At 45.1% G+C, this 19,095-nt stretch overlaps 1 protein-coding gene across 6 annotated transcripts in view; it reads right to left on the bottom strand.

Annotated features, from left to right (window-relative positions):
* Positions 1-18,677, bottom strand: part of LOC146020648 (sodium channel protein type 2 subunit alpha-like) — a 203,990-nt gene extending 185,313 nt beyond the window's left edge. For 3 of the 6 annotated variants that reach the window (XM_083153912.1, XM_083153916.1, XM_083153917.1), the window contains exon 1: positions 18,436-18,676. The gene's annotated coding sequence lies outside the window, so the exon portion shown is untranslated. Of the gene's footprint in view, positions 1-18,435 lie in introns of all 6 variants that reach the window. The other 3 variants (XM_083153915.1, XM_083153913.1, XM_083153914.1) reach the window with 2 other exon arrangements.
* Between the last annotated feature and the right edge of the window lie 418 nt (positions 18,678-19,095).

Here is a 19,095-nt window from a genome sequence, read left to right as displayed (position 1 = left end):
CAGTGATGTTATAGCCCCGTCAGGATACGGTCATTAGGTCTACAGTAACTAGGTCGACACCACTAGGTCGACATGCAGCAAGGTCAACATGGGTCTAGGTCGACATGACATTAGGTCAACACTAGCATTAGGTCGACATGGGCTAGGTCGACAGTCAAAAGGTTGACATGGGGTTTTTCACTGTTTTTTTGAGCCAACTTGTGCCGGCAGGTGGTATTTCATGCCCTACCATCCACTAGGGCGTGGTGGGAGAATAAAATAGTGTGCCGAGCGTAGCGAGGCACCGTGCCTGAAGCATTGCGAGCGATACAAGGGGATGCGTTGCACTTCAAACTGTGTCCACTAAACTGATATGAATGCACAATTTACCTGGGCGCCCTCCTGGTCTGGCAGAGAACAGCTGCAAGCAATGAATATGGTGGTGAAAGGTGGCACTCCCAGGATTTCACAAAAACACTGTAGACAAGCTTTAAAATTCTAAAATTTACCCACACCCCAAATTTGTACAAAAAAGTATGGTACTTGTTTCCTAGCACGGCGCCACCGATTTTAATCTTATGGCATCGGGTCTCTCAGATCGGGTCGCATCGCATGCGATGTGATCAGACCCAATTTTTAATTGTACAGCCACCCTGATGGCTGATTCCTATGTTAAATGCACCCCCAGACCCGATTTTTAATTGAACACCCACCCTGATGGATAATTACTATGTCAAATGCCCCCCAATTGTTTACGCCACCCCACTATCAACGTCAACCTGAAGTGTGGCGAGCGCAGCGAGCCCGCGAGGGGCGGCGGTACGCGTCCTCCGACCTTTTCATACCCCCACTATCCACATAGGCGTGAAGTTGACTTTATATAGTGTGGCGAGCGTAGCGAGCCACCGAGCCCGAAGCGTGGCGAGCGCAGCAAGCCCCGCGAGGGGACGCGGATTACTTCACATGTATTCTGCGTCCGCTCGCCACGCTTAGGGCTTGGTGGCTCGCTGCACTCGCCACACTATATAAGGTCAACTTCACGTCGGCGTGGATAGTGGGGGTATGAAAAGGTTGGAGAACGCGTACCTCATGGGCTCGCTGCGATCGCCATGCTTCGGAATGGCGTTGATAGTGGGATGGCATTAACAATGGAGGGGCATTTGACATAGTAATTACCCATCAGGGTGGGTGTACAATTAAAAATCGGGTCTGTGGGTGTATTTAACATAGTAATTAGCCATCAGGGTGGCTGTACAATGTGAAATCGAGTGTGATCGCGTTGCATGCCATGGTAATGGCATGTGATGCAACGCAGTCTTAAAATTGTACAGGAACCTCTGAAAACCCTTATATCGGGTCACATCGGGTCCCATCACATACCTTAACTAATGATATGCGATGGGACCCGATGGGCGCCGTGCTAGGAAACAAATACCAAAAGTATTGTACAATGTTACCTGCTGGTGCTTTAACATGATAACAACCAGTGGCGGCTCCAAAGGAGTGGCTGCAGCACAGTTCAAAATTTAAATAGGAGAACCACACCAACTGTCAGTTTGGGATGGCAGTTAGTGTAGTTCCCCTATTTGAATTTGGAACTGTGCTGCAGCCTCACCTCTGGACCCACCACTGCCGATGACCAGGTATGACATTTGGAGAGTAACATTATGATTTGTCTCTGATTTTGCTCATTCAAATTCGGATTCAAAAGAGGCTAGCTTGGGAACTAACGATTAATGTCTGTATTGTCCCATTCTTAGATAAATATTTATAGATTTCCCCATTGTTTTAATTTGTGTACCATGTGTACATTATATTTAAGTTGCTGGTATCCCAGGAACCAAGTTGTCCTGCAGTGTTGAGTCCCGCTATTACACTGGCTGTATATGAGGTAAGCAGGGTTGCTGGAAATCCCCAAACCATACCAAGGACCACAGTAATAGTCCATCTCTATATAAATAGTGTTTATTCACTGAAAATTTTGTACTTATATGTCTTAAGGCAAAAAAAATTGTACTTATATGTCTTAAGGCCCACATACATTCAGATGAATCGGGCAGTGAAATTGTCCCAAATCGCATGTTTTGACACCCTGTCCGACCCGATGCGCGGTCCCGTGCGCATCGGATCGGAGTCGGGCAGTCGCACTGGCTGCACATAAGATTTCCTAAATCTTATGTGCAGTCCGGTCCAGGCAGGGTCAGTGGGTGGGGGACGCCGGGGAACTGCATGGTGAGCTGACAAATAGTCAGCAGGCGGGGACGGCAGTGAGCCGGGCATGGGGAGAGGCTGAGACTCGGAGTGGACACATAGTCAGCGGGCGGGGGGACGCCGGTGAACCGGTGAGGGGAAAAGTTCACGTGCTGGGCAGGAGGACCAGGCAGGCAGCCGCAGCTTCATGGAAGAAAACCCCCAGTAAAAACGAATGGGCAGCCAGTGATTGGCTGAGAGCTCTCTCAGCCAATCAGCAATTGGCTGAGAGAGCTCTCAGCCAATCACTGGCTGCCCATTCGTTTGTATTGGGGCTTTCTTCCATGAAGCTGCGGCTGCCTGCCTGGTCCTCCTGCCCAGCACGGACGTGACCTGTTCCCCTCGCCGGTTCACCGGCGTCCCCCCGCCTGCTGCCTATGTGTACACTGCCCCTGCCAGCCTCTCCCCATGCCCGGCTCACTGGCGTCCCCCGCCTGCTGACTATTTGTCAGCTCACCCTGCCCGGCACTTCCCTGCAGCTCCCCAGCGTCCTCCACCCGGCTCTCCCCCTGCAGCTCCCCGGTAGTTGCATATGATAAATCGCATGCGATTTATCATATGCATAACTTGGCACATCAAGTGCCTAATCGTGTGCCCCCCTCCCGGGGAGCTGCAGGGGAAATCAAGTCCGACTTGTCCCTAGGACAAGTCGGACTAATGTATGGGGCCTTAAAGGTCCATACTAGGGTGGCCAATCCCGGGATCGGGATCGGCGGGATCCCGGGATTTTGCCCCTAAAACGCCGGGATTTCAATCCCGGGATTGGAGTTTCCAATCCCGGGATTTTCGGGATTAGACTGCGTATGCGCAGTCTAATGCCGGGCAGCGTCTGAGCGTGTGCTCAGACGCTGCCCGGCTTCTCCCTTACCCGGCAGTATGGCTCTGCGCAGCGCGACGAGGCCACAGGTCACGCTGCGCAGGCCAAGTAGCAGCTACACACAGACGCGTCCAACATGACACGCCCGCCCGCCCGCCTGACCGGCTCCTGTATGCTGCCTGCCCGGCTCCTGCTGCTCACCCGCCCGCCTCCCGGCTGCTCACCCGCCCGCCTCCCGGCATCAATCAGCCGCCCACCCTCCCAGCTTCACCGACCACCCTCCCGGCCGCACCGCACCGCACATGTAAGTAAATATGCGGGGCGGCCGGGGCAGGTTTTTTAATCAGGGAAGCCAATCCCGGGATCCCGGGAATCCCGGGATCGGGCATTTTTCAATCCCGAATTCCGGGATTGAAAAAATGCTCCGGGATTGGCAACCCTAGTCCATACACACTGGGCGGCTTTCCCGGCAATGATGCGGGAGCGCGCAGCATACACACTGGGTGGCTTTGAGCTGAAAGCAAAGTTGCCTAGTGTGTATGGGCCTTAAGTGTAATATTATTGTTGCTCATCATTAGCAGAGGAACTAAAATGAAATAATTAATTATTCACAATTACTACAGACATTTCCTATGTTTTAACGATTGAACTGTGAGATGTCCATGGGGAAACTGCAATTCCAATGTGAATGGTCTTTCTGGTAAACTCTCTTTATTATTCAGCCATTACTAGTTTCACAGGATATTCAAAAGCCCTTCCTTATTTATCTAACAGAGCATATTACAATATCAATATTACTGCAAAACAATTACTAACCGAATCATAAAAAAAACACTCTGACTGCAATAACCAAATGTCTATACACAGCCAAATCAAGAGTCACTTCTCTTACACTACTCTACCAAATTTGTTACCGGCAGACAAACACCATCAGTTCCTTAACATCCTTTGCTCCACTGGCTGTCGTGGCACCATTATCTTCCGGGTGAAACACAAGCTGTAAAATAACAGAAGCTGACTGGTTGGTGCTTTACCTCTAGCTACTTTACAGTATCTCCTTCAAGGTTTGATACAAGGTCTTCTTTACATCTTTTGGGAAGACTTATGCTTCCTTAGGGGTGTAGGATGCCACTCCGACAGCCAAGATTCCAAGGGTCATTAGACCAAAATCGGAATCCCAACGACCCTCCTAGAGGGAGAATAGATCCTGTGAAGAGCACAGCGAGCCCACAGCATGGTGAGTGTAGCTCGCCCCCATGTTGGAGTTCTGGCAGTCGGGATTTTGATGTCGGACTAATGACCGTTAAAAACCTTGACTGCCTGAGCATCTTACTTTAGAACCTTACTGCTATCTCTATGCAGATAATTCTTACAACTATTTACCCTCCTATCCTCTTTACTTCTCTTACCCCATAACTCAAAAACTGAGTTCATCATCTCTCCCAGAATTATTACACCTCTCCAGTCTATCTCAGTGCCATCCTCAACTGTGGCTTCAGCTTTTACACCAAACAACCAGCCCCTATTGCTGTGATTTTAACTTTTAACATTTTAAACATAGCCAGAATCTGCCATTTCTTACTGTGGTCTGTACAATTATAATATATATAAGCTTATGCATTCTCATCATCTGCTACCTTCAGTATCTTCCTCTATCTTCACTAGACAATTGGTGCTCCAGACCACAATCTCTGCACTGACTCCCATAGCTTCCAAAATCCAATTGAAGCTACTCACACTGATGTTTTGAGCTCTCACAAAATTTGCCATTTATACATGTCTGACCTCATTGTAAGATTCTCTTCATACCCTCATAGAGCTGCCTAACCTGTGCCTCCATGAATTCTCCTGAGCTCCTCCTGAGCTGCTCCTCACCTATGTAACTCCCAACTTTTATTTACCAGGCTCTCTCCAACATTTAATCTTACACGTAGTCACGAAAAACTGACCTCTTAACTAATTATACCCCCACCTGGTACTGCTCACACTAGGTTCTACCAACCCCAATTTCCACTCCACTAGCTCATATTTTTTAAACATTGCCTTCTACCTACAGATTGTAAATTGTCATGTGAAAGGTCTTCTCTACCACCAGATTTCTGCCTCATCATCAGAAGCAGCCATGTACAGTATGTACTTTTTCTTTTTTTCCATTTAATTTTTTATTTATGTTTTGTTTTACCAACAGCTCCGTTCTGCAGAGCTTTGTGGAAACTCCCAAATAAACAAAGAGGATGACGATAGCAGAACCGAACAAATACACACAGCAGGAGCAGCCATTTTAAGGGCTGAAACAGGGTTTGTGAGAATGCATTGTATGAATTCAGCAGGAATATGCAATCACTGAGGTATAAAATATTTAGTGATGTCACTATAATCTATAGAATTGACTAGTTTCTCAAATATTCATTCAACCTACAAAATGGCGGCCTACGCTGTAGGCAGTTGATACTGTAGATACACTTATGATTCAATTTTTGCCATGTGGACTATACCATTAAAAAAATGCAAAGTAGAAAATTAGGCTACAAAAAAACAATTATCGTGCCAATTAAGACATTATGATAAACTAATACCTTCCCAGAAAAAGATCATGCCTAGATGCCAACAGTAGATGTAAAACGTTCACTGTGATCTACTGTATGCAATGAGAGCATTAACTTTAGCTATTCAGTCAAAAAAGATCTGCTGTACTAATAATATTTTTGCCCATCTTGTTAACTATAGTAGAACCTTTTTTTTTTTTTGGAGATTTATGAAAGCTTGGTGACAGCACCAACCAATCTGCTCCTATCATTTTTCAAAAACAAATGGAACTTACTGAGCCCTGAGCAGCAATAAGGAAGACACCAATGAGGGATAGTTCAGTCCCTCAAAACATTGAAATATATATCACTAATAGCGCCCAGAATGGAAAATCAAAATAATATTTAAGTATCCTGGGATTATGGAGCAATATATGTCCCTTTGTATCTTATTCAGAGTCACCGTAATGTATTTTCCAGCTGCATTCGGACTAAAAACAGGAAGTGGAGCCTTTTTCCGGTGGAAGTCCATGTGTTCCATAGCGGTCGAACGCACACCGCCCAAAATTGCCAATAAGGCCATTTCGACATAAATATAAATACACCATATGGTTGGTTTTACGCTATATGTATAACATATTAATACTGTGTGTGTTGTATGTTGTAAGCATGTGCAAAATGTATTACTGAGTAAATTGAGGCCACTCCCACTAAAGGGAGCTCCTCCTTCACTTCATGTATGAAAGGAGTACCAGGCAGATATGTATGTTACAGTACAAAGACAAGTATTGTTCAAACGCCTTGGTGTTTTATATTTCTAAGGAGGCTACATCTAAAACTCCAGTGGAGTCACTTGCGGTGAGTTGAATTTGGGCACCATTTCACTCTGTCGCTATAGTGTCCACTAATTGTTCAATCTTGTTGTGAATGCCCCTGTTTTTTTACATATTTTATTCGTAATAAACATTCATTCAAATATTTTCTTGGTATTGGTACTGGATCTCTTGGTTGAAGAAACCTTTACAGGAGGATATACTGTGAGGATGATGTAAGCATTAATGTGAGCATACAAAAGATACCTTTATATGTTTGGTGTTCATACAGTGAATGTAAGCCTGCTGTAAGCATCCCTATTGTCTGTAACACAATGGGGGAAATTTACTAAGATGTGTATTCTACTTCACATGTGATGTTGCTATGGGCAACCAATTAGAATCTACTTCTTATTTATTTAGCACCCTCTAGAAGATTGTAGACAGGATCTGATTGGTTGCCCATAGCAACATCACATGTGAAGTAGAATACACATTTTAGTAAATTTCCCCCAAAGGGTGACAACATCACAACCCCATATGAGAAAAGATAATACCTCCTTGGAATCTAATTAATAAGAACTTTCCTAATCTAGTACTGCACTATGAATATGTTTTCTGTTTGAGTTTTTGTGTATGAGTCATTTTGAAGAAGCTCGAATTGAATGTGAATGTACCTTTCCATTTGCTCCACAATCCCAAGATAAGTAAATATTAGTTTTGAATTTTCATTCTCAGCACTATTAGGAATACCCATTTGTTTGTGATACTAAATACACTATGGGGCCAATTCAGGATCGCATGCAAGGTTCTGAATTCGGCATCAGCCCCGATGGTTGGGGTTTGTGCATGCGGGGGACATCCCTGTGACTCACCAATGGCACATCTGAGAGAATAAACATTCCATATTGCCACTTAAACTGGCAATAAGGAATCTTTGTTTTTGGGTGCTGGCTGCAAATCAGAGCCGGCCCTAGGCATAGGCAAATGCCTAGGGCATTTGGAATGCCTAGGGGCACCAACAGCTTCTGATGATTAAAATGATATACAGCATGCCTATATTCTGTGTTTGAATGAGGCTGTATCTGCATATGAAATAGTGTAGTCATGGAAATCACTGTAACATAGCATTCCGTATTCAGGTACAGCCACAGTCGCACTCAGAATAAAGGCAAGCTGCATATCCAGAGCCGGCCTTAGGCATAGGCAAACTAGGCAATTGCCTAGGGCATTTGGAATGCCTATGGGCATCAGCAGCTTCTGTTGATTAAAATGATATGCAGCATGCCTATATTCTGTGTGTGAGTGAGGCTGTATCTGCATATGAAATAGTGTATTCATGGAAATCACTGTAACATAGCATTCTGTATGCAGGTACAGCCACAGTCGAACACAGAATATATTCATGCCACATATAATTTTAATCATCGGAAGCTCCTTGTGTGTGCTGGTTATAACAATGCATATAAGACGAATTTTCAGCAAAAAATGCACCCGTTAGCAGAACTGGCCAGGAGCTGCATGGCCTATTGAGGCAAGATGTATGAGGAAACATTTGTATCCAAGCAGAGGGAGAGATCACAGTGTTAGCGGTTGTGCGAGTGCTGTCTGCGGGTGGGTTGGTTGTGCAATAGTGTGTAAGGGGCATTGTGTGTGTCATGTAATGCATTAATAATGTGCAACATATGTGTAATTGGCATTATGTGTGTCATGTGTATAAGGGCATTAATAATGTGCAACATATGTGTAATGGGCATTATGTGTGTCATGTGTATGAAGGGCATTTATAAAGGTTGGCATTATGTTTATAAGGACATTAATAATGTGTGTCATGTGTAAGCGGCATTACTGTGAGGTATTATCAGGGGTGCCAAGAGAAAGGGGTAGGGGGTACAAATTACCCAGGCCAAAGTCTGATGGAAGGGCCCAGTGGGGGCCCCAGGCCCCCTCCCCTTAAGTGACAGCAGCAGATGCAGCTCTTCTCCACTGCCCAGCACACACTGCTTTGTGCTGGGTTGCAGTGTGGCCATGGAGGTGCTTAAAATACAATATTTGCTCAGGATTTTTTTTCTAAGGATGTAATGTGAATAATGTGAGGAGTAATGTATAGAAGGTAAAGTGGTACTACTGTGTGATGTAACGTGAATAAGGGACACCATCGCATGATATAATGTGAATAAAGTTGCACTACTGTGTGGCATAATGTGAATTGGGGGTACTATTGGGTGGCCATGCCCCTTCCCAGCAAGAACACACCCTGTTTGGGCCACACACTGAATGTGTGCACTGTTTCTATTTAAAATATTGCGGGTAGGAGCACCAAAATGATGACTGCTGTGATGAGGGTTGATGGTGCTGGGAAAGGGGAGCAGGGTCAGAGGCGGAACTAGTGGCGGTGCATGGGGGCACCAGCCAAAATCTTGCCTAGGGTGTCATTTAGGCTAGGGCCAGCTCTGCTGCAAATTATAATTAATAGAGTCTTGAGTTTTGGGTTTGTTTTTTGTTTTTCATACAGCTCAAAGAGAGATAAATAGTGAGAGAGTACATTGGAGGTAATTCAGACCTCATCGCATGACCCATGAATGTGCAGTGGCCAGCGATCATGTAGATGCCTTGCAAAGACTTCGCAGCCGAGTGAATATGTTCCAAACCCTTTGTTACGGGCTCACCATTGAATGGTTTTTCCACTGGGCACCAGACATCGCAGTCTCAGAGCAGCCAGAGACTTACTTGGCTGCTGCAATGATACAGGCATATACGGAATGTTGCTGACAACACACACCCTCCCCTAAAACACGTGTGTTCTCCTAAGTTTTCCCTATCACTCTCAGCAAATTATATCTGACACGCCTAACATTTTTATTGGCACTCCCATGGAAAGGCTGGGCACCACCCACAGACGCCTTTGCCATATCATTTTATTTTTCTATTGGAAATAGAAAAAGTAGCAGGATTTAATTGCAGGAGGGCCTCTTGCATGTGCCATGTGAATTTGTGGCTGTGCAAATAGGTCTGCATTGCCCTCATTATATCACTCTTTTATCTCTCTTCAAGCTTTGATAACCTCCTAAACGTTTTATTAGAATAATTGGTGTCTTTTTTTTACGGCACCGCTGTTTAGCAATAGTCTCCTTGGACCTTCCACATGCAGCATCTTTTACTGGGATGGGAAAAAAAGCCTCCTTTCTCTTCCTGCTCACTGTCCAACTGACCCATTCCTCCAACAAGTATAAGACTGGGTAAAGAGTACCCCCCCACACACACACACACACACACACACCCTCTATTGGTGCACCTAAACATTTTTGCCACCTGATGTCTGTTCAGGTCATTCAATCCATTCATACAGATGGAGCAGCTCTCATTAGACCTGCTCCCGATGATGGAATCCGCCAGAGTCTGACGCCGCCCTCCACCGGCTTCCTACTGCTCCCCCGTAGCCCCCGCTCGCCCTGTCCATCTCCCTGAAGCAGAGACGGGCAGAGAATCCGCTCCCCACCGCCGTGCTGACGGGACGTGCGAGCGTGTGAGACACTCACGCGTCCACGCCAGATGGAACGCCTCTCTGGCGATTTCCTGAGCTGGCTGGGAGGCGCTCCATCTGTATTTCCCTTTTGGCTGTCAAAGTAAAACAGCTATAGGAATTTATAGAAGCTTATCCATGTTTATCCCTTTAACACTGAGTGATTCAGGGCCAGATGTCCTAAGCTTGGACAGTGATAAACCAAGAGCCAATTGGCGCCTAACTGTCATGTTACAGACTGTGTTTGAAAAACGAAAGGTAGGAGCTTATTGGTTGGTGTTTTATTACTTTGATCATTTTTCAAGGCTTAGTACATCTGCCCACACAGTCTAAAGGCAACACTAGGAAGTGAAGTAAACAGCATGGAGTTGCCGGTAGTTTCGAAATTGTTATCTACGAGCCTGATTCAGAGTTGATCGCTAATTAGAGAAATTGCAAATGGGGCGATTATGGAATGACAGCACATGCGCACGTACACGTTGAGGGTGATTCTAGAGGAATCGCTCCCCTGCACGTTCGCACAGGGGAGCAACTTTTAGAGACTGCATGTGTGCTGTGCATTTATGAACATGTGCAGCCTCTGTGTGCGAGCGGGCACAGAGAATTGATTGTTCCCCGGACGCTCACGCACTGCAGTGCGGGTGGGGGACGTGGGGCGGCGGGCCATCGTCATGCCCGTGGGAACGCCCAGCGTTTCATGGGCATTCTCATGAAAGCACTGGGCGTTCCCATGGAAATTCGCCTGTGATGCAGGTGCGGGGGGCGGGCAGCTGACGTCAGCGGATGTCAGTCGCCCGCCCGCTTGCCGCGTGGTTCAGGAAAAATAGAGCAAAAGAAAGATTTTGCCCCACACGCAAGGCTGTGAATGGATGTTTATGCTAGGGGTATGGATTTGTGAATGGATAGCGGTTAGCGGTGCATTCACCAATGCACTTGCAAATTTACACTGGGCGGGTTTTCTTATTGTCTGGGTGGCGGCTATCCCCCCTGAGTCATGTGCAACTTTGCAGATTAACTATCAGATCTGAATCAGGCCCTAACCCCCCAAAATTTTAAAAGATACATTTTTAACTATTTCTGCTTTACATGTAACGAACAAGTCCCCGAAATCTCACAGCTGCCTGCAACTCCCTATTACATTCACCTCAGTGAGAGAACCATGTCCAATGCAACAAAAGGGGACTTCTATATAACAAATGAGACACATGCTACAAAGGGTCCAATTCAGACCTGCTCGCTAGGCTGCGTATATTCACTGCCTAGTGAGTGGGTAAACGCCACTACCTCGCTGAAATAACGTCCCCCCGCCAACCCAATACCCGCGACACAATGCGAGTGGATGTGTACAATTAAACATGCCTGTGTTCGCAGGGGCCCGCCCAGCGTTTCTATGGGCACACCCGCCAATTTTTAAAAGCTGGGTGGGCCCCAGCGACCGCCTCCTGACCTTTTTTCCCCACTAATTTGACTTTAAATCTTTCAGGTCCAACGTCTAGTCAGGCTCAACAGCCCTAGTAGCAGATCCAATGGTGAGACACTTTAAAATAATCAAAAACATCTTCAGGACAGATGGAAGTGCAGTATGAAGTGACAAAAATATTCTCACCAAGGGCGGGATGTACTAAGGGGAAAATGCGGTAAAACCCATTTTACCGCATTTTCCTATGTATTAAAACCCCGCTGCCTCGTTACCCCAGGGAAGGGTATCGCCACCTTTGGGTGGCGATACCCTATAGAAGGCTATGGGCTTCTTTTCGCCGCCCGACGCCTCCGCCGCAAACCCGCCGACCCCCCTCTCCCCCTCTCTCTGGGTTACCTGGTCCAGGTCCTCCTGGACCCGGAAGGTAAGCCCTTCCTCCCCCTAGTAACGCAGCCGGACGTCCTTCCGGCTGCAGGGGGGAGGAGGAGGCGCCGGGGACAGCCTGCTTAGCTGTCCCCGGCGTGAGGGGAAAGCCAGGTGGCAGGGAGGTGACGGAGACCCCCCGCTCACCAGAGTACAGGTATCGCGGGGGGGCTCCGTCACCGCATCGCGATGCCAGCCGCATGTGGGTATCATGGGGACCAGGCGGCTCTCCCCTCCCTCCCTTACCCGGCGCTGCTGCTGTGCCGGGCTCTCCTCCTCCCTGCACCCGGAAGAGGATTACAGTGCAGGGAGGAGGAGGTCACAGGTCTGGGCAGCAAAGCTCTGTGCTGCCCGGACACAGGTGAGGGGGGGTCGGTGAGGGGGGGGTCAGTGCGGGGCGGCAGGTGTCGTGCGGGGGCGGGTCGCGTTAGAAGCCCATAGGCTTTTATGGGGCATCGCCAGATTTTTCTGGCAATGCCCCTGTCGTGCTAACCCGGCGGGGGATGCTTAGAGCATCCCAAAATGCGGTAAAAACCCGCTAACTGGGTTTTTACCGCATTTTTACACCAGCTTTTTGCAGTAGACATTCAATGATTTCCTGCTGATTTTTCCAAACCACATCCCCGGAAAAAAGCCAAAGCTGCAGTTTATGGTACGCAGTCAGTGGACAGACAATGTCTAGGTCGACGCCTAAAAAGGTGTCTTTTTTTTTAAATCACAAGAAACTCATGTCAACCTTTTAACTGTCGGCCTTGCCTATGTCAACCATAAGCTTGTGTCGACCTTTTGGCAGAGTCGAACTAAGGTATGTTGGCCCTTTTATGGTGTGGACCTAGTCAATGTCAACCATTAGTGGTCGACCTCGGCACTATCTATCATCTATACCATAGCCGCACTTTAGGCTGATTCAGACCTGTTCGCTAGTCTGCGTACACTCGCAGCCTAGCAAACAGGTAAAGGCCGCCTGAGCCAATACCCCCCCCCATCAAGCGGATCCCCGTACAAGTGGATGTGTACGCTCACACATCCCCTCGCATGTGGCCGCAAGAGTGAAAAATCGTTCGATGATTGCCGACCATCGAAAGATTTTTTTTTCCCATTCGCAAATAAAAGTCAGTCTAAACTGACTTTTATTTCCGGAAAGGGGGGGGGGGGGGGCGACCTGACTGCGTTCCTGGGGGAACACCTAGCATTTTCCTATATATTCGACTCTGACCAGTCAAACCCGAATCAGCCCCTTTATGAGGATCAAATAGAACTGATTCGCAGAGAACGATGAACTATGGCACAGAATCGCTCTTACAAATACGTCTCATCTCTCTAATTACTTACAAATAATCTAATCAGAGGCCTGTAACGACGATAGCACCATTTCCCTATGTAAATCTTCCCATGCACTAAATGAAAACAATCTGCACATTTGATGTTCCTGCCTAACAGTTGGATGACTTCCAGGACACACAGGGGCCTGTCAGCATGGCCGGAGGTAGGAGGATGACGATGGACATGCCCAATAATGATCACATTCATTGTGGTTAGGCCATGATAGGACTTGTTTTGATATCAGGCCAATTATCTATCACCTAAAGTGACATTGCACTGTGAGCTGCAACCTTAATCATTTGCCGCGTCCTCTGTATACAAATGATGACACATGCTGTACAATAACATTGCATAGTACTTTATGAAAGCAAAAAAGGATTTGTGAAAGTACTGGCTTTTTCTATCCCAGGGTGAATAAAACCTCAAATTAAACGACTGTGTAATCAATTATTACTCTAATACTTCCTGTTGACGATGACACGCATTGTGAGTACTGTACATGTGGAATTATGGTAAGTGCACCCTGACAACATGATCCGGTCTTTAAATTGATGACCTTCTGGTTCGTCCTTGTCCTGCTGGCAGTGCGTGTGTGTCACAAAATGTCTAGGAAGGATGATCTGAGTTTGTCTTTTGTTTTACGCTGACATTCACTAGAATCTCCTATATCCCATGACGCAGCTTACTGTGACTCAACCCTGCTTGGTGACAGCTTGTACCATTGTCACCACTACTTTAAAAAGGAAACCACTTTCATCTTGGAAATGGAAATCATGTATTCCTAGGCTCAGACAATTATAGAGCTGCGCCGGATGCTTTGTTTATGCCGAACACATATAATTTCCTTAAATCAATGTAAATATTAAAGGGCAATAGGAATGTCCAATCATTTTTAATTTGTGTTCCTTAATTAAAGGCAAGGGGAAGTGCATGTATTGTTATTTTAAATGTTCTGTTGTCTCGTGGCTGTTGACAGCACATGGGGGTTACTTGTTTTACAATGGATGGATTAATCAGCAAAAACGGCAAAAACTGCAAAAACTGTTAAAAACAAACCAATAAAACAGCTATACTATTATGGTGGCTGTCCATCCATCGTGTCCTAATGTCATGAATAGTAAAGGAAGGATGAAGAGACATTCAAAAATACTACAACTCAAGCTCTGTCCTGTATAGCATCTCTCAATCCCGCCTCTCCCATGCTGCTACTCTCCTATGGGATTACCTACCACACCCAATCAAACACTCTCCAGTCTGAAAAACCTTATGGGACAAATGTATTAGGGTGTGAAAATCAGAAAGTGAGAGATTTGGGGAGAGTTTTTTTAAAGCGGCAATCATTTATACAGAAAACCCAGGTTGGTTTTGCCATGTAATTAATCGCCGCTTTTAAAAAATGGGAAAACTCTCCCAAAATCTCTCACTTTCTGATTCTCTCACCCTATTACATTGGCCATATATCGCTCTCTTAAAACCTACCTCTTTGTTAGAGCCTACCCTTTACTCATCTACACTACCCCACACTGGCATAGCCAATCAAAATATACACTGTGAGACACACCTTTTAAACACTCATGCACTCATTTTGTATACCTATGTCCGTTTCAATCAGACTGTGATTAATCCATGTAAAAAAAATAATCATACTGCATTTTCAAAATAAATTAAAATGTGTCCCATTAAAAATTGGCAGCTTACAATTAGATAGGTTAGAAACAAGTTTAATACAGTATGCTCTTGAATTCCACCTGCAGCACTAGAATTAAAATTAATAACCTGCAGATCATCTTATTGCTAATTGAAGGATGTAATTAGAAAAAAAAATAAAAGTGTTCTAATGTCAATGAAAAGCTAGATCATCGCTTGATTGATAAGGTACGGAATTCATAATATAAACTGTCCAATGATATCTCAAATTCTAAAATAGTTGACATACAGCATATTTTGTTGTGTCACTATCTTATGTACTGTATAATTTATACTCATTGGTTGTAAACAGAAACTACACCTTTAAGAGAGAGCAGAACATGTATTTTCCCCAGGCTAATACAGTAGGTGTTGTATATGTCTGGTTTAAATATATTTTACTATAATTAAATAATAGATAATTCTATTTTGTTTTAATTATCAGTTTTCTTTTATAAGGCAGCACAGATTGTGTAATGGTTAGCTTTACTGCCTCACAGCACTGAGGTCATGGGTTCGATTTCCACCGGTTTCCTCCCACATTCCAAAAAATATACTAGTAGGTTAATTGACTCCCCACAAAAATTAACCCTAGAATATCTGTGTGCATGCAGGGAACATAGATTGTAAGCTCCACTAGGGCTGGGACGGATGTGAATGTTCAAAGACAAGGCCGCCACTAGAAATTTTGGGCCCAGGACTGACCTACAGTCCGGGCCCCCAGTGGCACAGCGCCATACCTCCGGCCGGCTGCCACCCCCCTCCCGCACACTATCACCCACGGCGCATCGTCCTCCGACTCCTTCAGTGTCCTGGCAGTCAGGTCCGTCGAGCACACTGCACAGTGCAGCCTGCAGAGCGCCGAGCCACTCTGTGTCTTACGCTCGGCGCTCTGCAGGCTGCACTGTGTATTGTGCGTGCCTGGCCGCCGGCTCCGGGTGGGGGTGGCTGGGTGTGGGGGTCTGTGGGCAGCTGCCCGGGGCCCGGGACAGATATACCCAGGGCACCCCCCTGTCGGCGGCCCTGTTCAAATATATTCTCTGTACAGCGCTGTGGAATATGTGTGCGCTATATAAATAACTGTAAATAAATAACAACAAAAATATGGAACCTTGGATTAAGCATTGAGTTAACGCTTGCCTTCAAAATTCAAACACCACAATAGGCAAAACCAAGGATAACACGTTAAAAATGGAATCATACAGTATGATGGGATTATAGCTTTCTTCAGAAATCTGCAGACACCTAAGTGTACAGATAATTGATTCATTATTAAGCATTTTTAGGGTTGTCTGGCTTATTGCTAGCTTGATGAATACAGGACCTATCAAATATAGTAGTAGTGTAATAACTACATCTCTACGACAAGGTCAGTAACAAACGGCCCATCCAATACCAGCTCTATAGGAGCAATGGAACACAACCTCATCCCGGACCTTACCCAAAGCACGCTGATTGGAACTACTTTAGAATTAATGACCGTTCCAGAGGAAGTGACCAATTTATGATGAGTCAGGTGAATTCAATCATTTAGACAACTGCAGCAGAAAAAAAAAAAAAAACGCACCAAAACATCATCTTCTGAGTATAATAAAGCTAACACAAATCATCTTTTTGTATTCTACTGTAATGAAAAGTGTCTGCATGGTGGCACGTTCAAATAAATGTGTTCCTGGATGTTTCCAAACAAAGAGGCCTCTTGGGAAGTGTCCTGGTACAAGGCCCGGGACTCGGCTTGATCAATGATACGGGAACGTACTATGCAATCACTTAATCATAGTATGAACATAGTGCTGTGCATTTTTTGGAAAGCAGTTTTCATCTCAAAACCAATGATATTATGAGTTACACCTCATACAAGAAATGACTAGCAACATTGCACATGTGTTGTCCTGTAAGGTTAACCTTAGTGTCGCATTCTAGACCAACATTTTGTTCCTAAGCAGATTTAACAGTTTGGGCCCAAGAAATTCTAAATCAGGCTGCAGTGATTTGCAATGTCAACACAAGGGTTTATTTTCAGCTGAGCCTATTTCTGCCAGGATTTGGATTTGGGGTAATTTGACGTCTATAAAAATGCAGACATATACTAGCGCTATACATTTTTTTGGGGAAATGCGCAAAAGAAATCAATGGTGTCACGTTAGTTGCAATATGCACCATTGCCTGAGTTTATGAAACCAACTAGTGCCATCTAATGGAGTAAATACAGGATGACACTCACAGGCCATCAACAGCATGGGAACGGACCGCATCTGGATGTGCTACCTCAGCCCTCTGTCAATGACTGTTCTTTACTAAATACACTCATGCATTCATTGGATTTGTAGCTTCTGTAGTTATAAGAAATGTCTACGGTGCTGTGTTACATTTCCTCATCAAATTGCAAGATGAACCATTACTATTAATTACCAAAGATCATCATCATTAATTCAGGACACGTTTTGGTCAGCATTAATCTCCTTATATAATATAGTTTGGTCTTTGTAATGCTAATTTTGTATCCCGTTAGAAAGTATTACAAAGTATTATATTTTGAATTTATGTTTTTTTTTTTTTGCTGTTTATGAATATTAAACTATGTATTTTTTGTGTGTGTGTGTGTGTGTGTGTGTGTGTGTGTATAGTATATATGTTTTATGTGTCTGTTTATTAAACAGTTGAGCCCTATTGCCTACAGCAATGAAGGCCTTAATAACAACGTCCTCAATTAGTTAAAATGGTAAGAAAGAACGTTTCAGTTTGAAAGTACTAAGAACGTAGGTCCTAGATTTAATGTATAGATTTAATATATAGCCAATGACTAGATCATTACAGTATACAGCTGGCCAAGGTAGCACAATCTAGCACTATAGATCATTGACATGTATTCACATTCCAGTTGGATCCACCCAATCTCTACATATCTGTGCTATTATACGTCCTACACAAATTCCATAGTACTCCAACCAAATCAATTATTAGGGATCTCATTTGAACACTGCATCCTGAGTCATGTAATTAGGAGACCAGGCTGACCAACAATACCAGCTGTGATCTCTCTGCATTGTGTCTACACCATGTCCTGGGGTCTCAGGAAACACTACCCTGCTGTTTGCGCAGAATGCTGATTCTCCACCAATATGACCTTTGCTGGGATATGCCTCCTGCAAAACTTCTGATATGGTTCACACACAAAAAAAAAGCATAGTCATTTTTTTTTATGCTTATGAAAGAAACCTGTTCTGCATCATTTATCAAGCAGGTGTTTTCCCAGTTTGCCACTTAACACATCCACTGTCATGGGAGCCAATTTATTTATTTTTATGATTGGGGGTGGGTGTGGGGGGGGGGGGGGGTGCTCCCAATTTATCCACCATATGACTCAAAATACTATGCATAGGCATGACTGCAGGCAGCACAAATATTGGGAAAGGTTGCTGGATCCTATGGATACTACAGGCCAGTAAATCAAGGTGGTGTGAAAATGCAGCAGTGCCAGGTAAAATTCCAGCGTCAGCTTCTAGAGAAAAAAACACACTGTCCTTTGCAATATATTCCAAGGGATGCTCCTATCCCCCGTCTATATCCCCCACCAACTGCACCCAATGCGGAGACTGCAGCAATGTGCGAGGATGATGAATAAATCACGCATAGAATAGGCTTAACAGCAATGCTGGAAAATGCTGCAGGCTTACCTGATGTAGGAGAAACTCTGTAATGAATCATATCAGGAGAAGGACCTGCACCAACAAATAATCAGTATGGAATGTAGCTCCTGTTGGAGATGCTGAGATCCCTAGCCACAAAAGCTGACAAAGCATTTACCCTTAATCCATTATCATTGAAAAAGACCGTGAAGCTCCTTCACAGCCCTCTTCGTTTCTTCCTCTGCTTCCTGCTCTGAGCATCACTCCACAGTGGCTAATATATACAAGGAAAAGGCTTACAGAAGCATACATGACTGCAAAGGAACCCTGGGTACTGGCTCCACCTGCTGGACAAACGGCTAACTGCAGCATGCAGCTAGCACACGTTTACTACAGCATTTCTGCAAAGGCTTTGCCGCATGACTGACAACATAGCAAGGATGTATATGCCACAGAAAAGGAGGAATTATGCACTGGAAATGGCAAATCTTTTGAGGGGGGGTTACAAAGAAATGTCTAGAAATGAAGGCCAGCTATATACCTGTAGCTTATGTTGAGCTGTAGCAGGCACAGCCCTGTTTGTTGTCCTGGGCGCCTGTGTCATGCTGTCAAGTGTGGCACCAACTTCAGTTTGCAGCCAGAATGATATATCATTAAGTTGAATGTAAAAGACTGCACAGTAGTAGGAATATTGAACAGTAACCTGAT

This window comes from Crinia signifera, chromosome 7, assembly GCF_055691185.1.
Source record: "Crinia signifera chromosome 7, ASM5569118v1, whole genome shotgun sequence".
Taxonomy (NCBI): domain Eukaryota; kingdom Metazoa; phylum Chordata; class Amphibia; order Anura; family Myobatrachidae; genus Crinia; species Crinia signifera.
This window is presented reverse-complemented; position numbering and strand designations above follow the sequence as displayed.